Raw genomic sequence first — 5,236 nt, forward strand, 5'->3', positions numbered from 1 at the left:
TCACTATTTAGGATGACTGAAGGAAACAAAGAAAAGAAAAGAAAGAAAAAAAAAAACCCTGCACCTATCAAACTGTAAAATTCACAATGTCTGGCATTCAAATAACATGGAGGGAAAGTGGGAAAAGGATTTGAACAGATGCTTCTTTAGAGAAGGCATATAGATGACTAACAGGAAATGAAAACATGTTAAACATCACTAATTATCAGAGAAATGCAAATCAAAACTACAATGAGATATCATCTCACATTTGTTAGGATGGTAGTTACCAAAAAAATACAAGATAAGTGTTAGTGAGGATGTGGAGAATTTGGAATTATACACTGTTGGTGGGAATGTAAAATGGTGCAGTAGATACGAAAAATAGTATGGAGATCCCTCACAAAATTAAAAATAGAACTACCAGATAATGTAGCAATCTCTCTTATGGGTATTTATCTCAAATAATTGAAATCAGGATCTTGAAAAGAAAATGCACTCCCAGGTTCCCTGTAGCATTACTCACAATAACCAAGATATGGAAACAATTTGTGTCATTCCACAGATGAAGGAATGAAGAAAACGTGGTATATACATACAACAGACTATAATTTAGCCTCAAAAAAAAAGAAAGAAAAGAAAATCCTGCCATTGGTGACAACATGCATGAAGCTGAAGAACATTATGTTAAGTGACATAAGCCAGTTTCAGAACAAATACTTCATGAAACCACTTTTCTGAGGTATCTTTAATAGTCAAACTCACAGAAGCAGAGAATCCAATAGTAGTTGCCAGGGGCTTGGAATTGAAGGAAGTGAGGAGTTGTTCAATCAATATAACAATTCGATTACACAAGATGAGTAAGTTTTTGGGATCCACTGTACAGTACGTGTCTGTAGTTAATAATATGGTATTGTGCATTGGGGAAAAAAAGTAAAGATACTGTGTTAAGTGTTCTTGACAAGAAAATACAACAAAATAAAAAAGGAGGGGCATGAGGAAACTTTGAGAAGTACTGGATAGGTCTGTTACCTTGATGTAGTGATGGTATTATGGGTGTTTGTGTATGTCCAAACTCATCAACTTCTCATTAAATATGTACATTTCTTTGTATATATCAATACTTCAATAAAGCTGTTTTTAAAAAGAACAATAAGAAGAAGACAGTGTTTGAGAAGAATTTGAGAAACTAGATATTAACTAGAGTAAGACTGTGGAAAGAAATATTCAATTATTTTATTCAAAGCAGCTATCTTACATCCTTGCTTTCTAAGAAAAGGTGGTTTAATTATCTCAACACTTAATAAAATAGGCATTTGAAAGAAATTTCTCTAAGGAGCAGATATAGTGAAGGTAATTTACATCGAGCAAACAGTTGCTTTATCCTTTAAATGGTAATTTGGGAACGCAACAGCAAGTCTGACATGCTTTTTTGTATCCCAATTTCCACTTTTTGAAAATAGAATAAACATAAAGCCAGTCTATTTTTGCAATTGCTATCTGATATCTGTTTTTCCTTCTCTGGGGACAAATAGAAATTTATATGGTAAAGATGACCTCTAAAATCTCTGGGATCTCTAAACTGAACATCTTCATTTTGTATAAAAGGATGCCACTAGAATTTTGTGAATTAGTATCATAAAGTTAATTATATGTAAATGCATATTATACATTATATTTAAAAACTCACAGACCAAATATTTTAAACATATTACAAATATTCTATTACAGTGCTTTTAGAAACCAATGTTTTTAATTTTATAATTTTAGTTCTCTTTTGAGAACCTTGGTCCTTTTCTGTGATCAGTGTTAGGAAATTGCAACTGCCTGTTACTGAGACAAACTCAGTTACAGAGTTCATATAACTTAGAGTGGGAAGATAATGGCTTTAAATATTTTATCCTCAGAATGGCTTAAAAACATACTTCAGGAAGAAATCCAGTAATTAGGAAATTCATTACTTAAATTTTGTCTTGGGAATAGTTTCAACATTGATCAAATGATTCAAAAAATAAAGCAATTGGAAGAAGTAGGTTTTTCCAAATCCTTTTGGGAAAACATGGTACGAGCCTTTAGGAGAAAGCACTTTAGAGACCCTGTTGATTCAAGTATTTCATTTTCTTCACCAATATACTTAGTAATGCATTCTTTATTTGACAGCAGTTCAATTCTTCATTTTACTTTGCATTATGTTCTATGACTATTTTTGGATCCCAACCCCCCTACCCCCAGAGCTTAGAGGAAAAGCTTAAGTGCTTTAGTATAGGGAAGAGAGGATCAATATAGGTTTTATAATTATATTCCTACTAAGATTTGTGCCTAATGTATCTTATACTTTTTATCTTCTTTTGTTCATACAAAAAAAAAAGAAAAAAATCTTCTCCATGATTTCTTAACTACTGTATGTATTGTATATTATATATAATTAATATATATTATATATTTACATATATATCTGTCTATATATAGAGAGACAGACATGCTATTTATTTTCAGTCTTATGGAAAGTTTTACTTAAAAAGGGATCTGTTCCACAAAAAGCTATACACATTAGATCAAAAGTAAAGTTGAAATTTGAAAAGCAGAGGGCGCAGCAAGATGGCCGAATAGGAACAGCTCCAGTCTCCAACTCCCAGTGCGAGCGACACAGAAGACCGGTGATTTCTGCATTTTCAACTGAGGTACTGGGGTCATCTCACTCCGGAGTGCCAGACAATCGGTGCTGGTCAGCTGCTGCAGCCTGACCAGCGAGAGCTGAAGCAGGGCGAGGCATCTCCTCACCTGGGAAGTGCAAGGGGGAAGGGAATCCCTTTTCCCAGCCAGGGAAACTAAGACGCACAACACCTGGAAAATCGGGTAACTCCCACCCCAATACTGCACTTTAAGCAAACGGGCACACCAGGAGATTATATCCCACACCTGGCTGGGAGGGTTCCATGCCCACGGAGCCTCCCTCATTGCTAGCAGAGCAGTCTGTGATCTAACCACAAGGCAGCAGCGAGGCTGGGGGAGGGGCGCCTGCCATTGCTGAAGCTTAATTAGGTAAACAAAGCCTGGGAAGCTCGAACTGGGTGGAGCTCACAGCAGCTCAAGGAAACCTGCCTGTCTCTGTAGACTCCACCTCTGGGGACAGGGCACAGCAAAACAACAACAACAACAACCACAGAAAGCAGCAGCAACCTGTGCAGACGCAAACGACTCTGTCTGACAGCTTGGAAGAGAGCAGTGGATCTCCCAACACCGAGGTTGAGATCTGAGAAGGGACAGACTGTCTGCTCAAGTGGGTCCCTGACCCCTGAGTAGCCTAACTGGGAGACATCCCTCACTAGGGGCAGACTGACACCCCACACCTCGCAGGGTGGAGTACACCCCAGATAGGAAGCTTCCAAAGTAAGAATCAGACAGGTACACTCGCTGTTCAGCAATATTCTATCTTCTGCAGCCTCTGCTGCTGATACCCAGGCAAACAAGGTCTGGAGTGGACCTCCAGCAATCTCCAACAGACCTATAGCTGAGGGTCCTGACTATTAGAAGGAAAACTATCAAACAGGAAGAACACCTATACCAAAACCCCATCGGTACGGTCACCATCATCAAAGACCAGAGGCAGATAAAACCACAAAGATGGGGGAAAAGCAGGGCAGAAAAACTAGAAATTCAAAAAATAAGAGCGCATCGCCCCCTGCAAAGGAGCGCAGCCCATCGCCAGCAACGGATCAAAGTTGGTCAGAGAATGACTTTGACGAGATGAGAGAAGAAGGCTTCAGTCCATCAAACCTCTCAGAGCTAAAGGAGGAATTACGTACCCAGCGCAAAGAAACTAAAAATCTTGAAAAAAGAGTGGAAGAATTGACAGCTAGACTAATTAATGCAGAGAAGGTCATAAACAAAATGACAGAGATGAAAACCATAACACGAGAAATACGTGACAAATGCACAAGCTTCAGCAACAGACTCGATCAACTGGAAGAAAGAGTATCAGCGATTGAGGATCAAATGAATGAAATGAAGCGAGAAGAGAAACCAAAAGAAAAAAGAAGAAAAAGAAATGAACAAAGCCTGCAAGAAGTATGGGATTATGTAAAAAGACCAAATCTACGTCTGATTGGGGTGCCTGAAAGTGAGGGGGAAAATGGAACCAAATTGGAAAACACTCTTCAGGATATCATCCAGGAGAACTTCCCCAACCTAGCAGGGCAGGCCAACATTCAAATTGAGGAAATACAGAGAACGCCACAAAGATACTCCTCCAGAAGAGCGACTCCAAGACACATAATTGCCAGATTCACCAAAGTTGAAATGAAGGAAAAAATCTTAAGGGCAGCCAGAGAGAAAGGTCGGGTTACCCACAAAGGGAAGCCCATCAGACTGACAGCAGATCTCTCGGCAGAAACTCTACAAGCCAGAAGAGAGTGGGGGCCAATATTCAACGTTCTTAAAGAAAAGAATTTTAAACCCAGAATTTCATATCCAGCCAAACTAACTTTCATCAGTGAAGGAGAAATAAAATTCTTTACAGATAAGCAAATGCTTCGAGATTTTGTCACCACCAGGCCTGCCTTACAAGAGACCCTGAAGGAAGCCCTAAACATGGAAAGGAACAACCGGTACCAGCCATTGCAAAAGCATGCCAAAATGTAAAGACCATCGAGGCTAGGAAGAAACTGCATCAACTAATGAGCAAAATAACCAGTTAATATCATAATGGCAGGATCAAGTTCACACATAACAATATTAACCTTAAATGTAAATGGACTAAATGCTCCAATTAAAAGACACAGACTGGCAAACTGGATAAAGAGTCAAGACCCATCAGTCTGCTGTCTTCAGGAGACCCATCTCACATGCAGAGACATACATAGGCTCAAAATAAAGGGATGGAGGAAGATCTACCAAGCAAATGGAGAACAAAAAAAAGCAGGGGTTGCAATCCTAGTCTCTGATAAAACACACTTTAAACCATCAAAGATCAAAAGAGACAAAGAAGGCCATTACATAATGGTAAAGGGATCAATTCAACAGGAAGAGCTAACTATCCTAAATATATATGCACCCAATACAGGAGCACCCAGATTCATAAAGCAAGTCCTTAGAGACTTACAAAGAGACTTAGACTCCCATACAATAATAATGGGAGACTTCAACACTCCACTGTCAACATTAGACAGATCAACGAGACAGAAAGTTAACAAGGATATCCAGGAATTGAACTCATCTCTGCACCAAGCGGACCTAATAGACATCTATAGAACTCTCC

This window comes from Piliocolobus tephrosceles, chromosome 11 (assembly GCF_002776525.5).
Source record: "Piliocolobus tephrosceles isolate RC106 chromosome 11, ASM277652v3, whole genome shotgun sequence".
In the NCBI taxonomy this organism is placed as follows: domain Eukaryota; kingdom Metazoa; phylum Chordata; class Mammalia; order Primates; family Cercopithecidae; genus Piliocolobus; species Piliocolobus tephrosceles.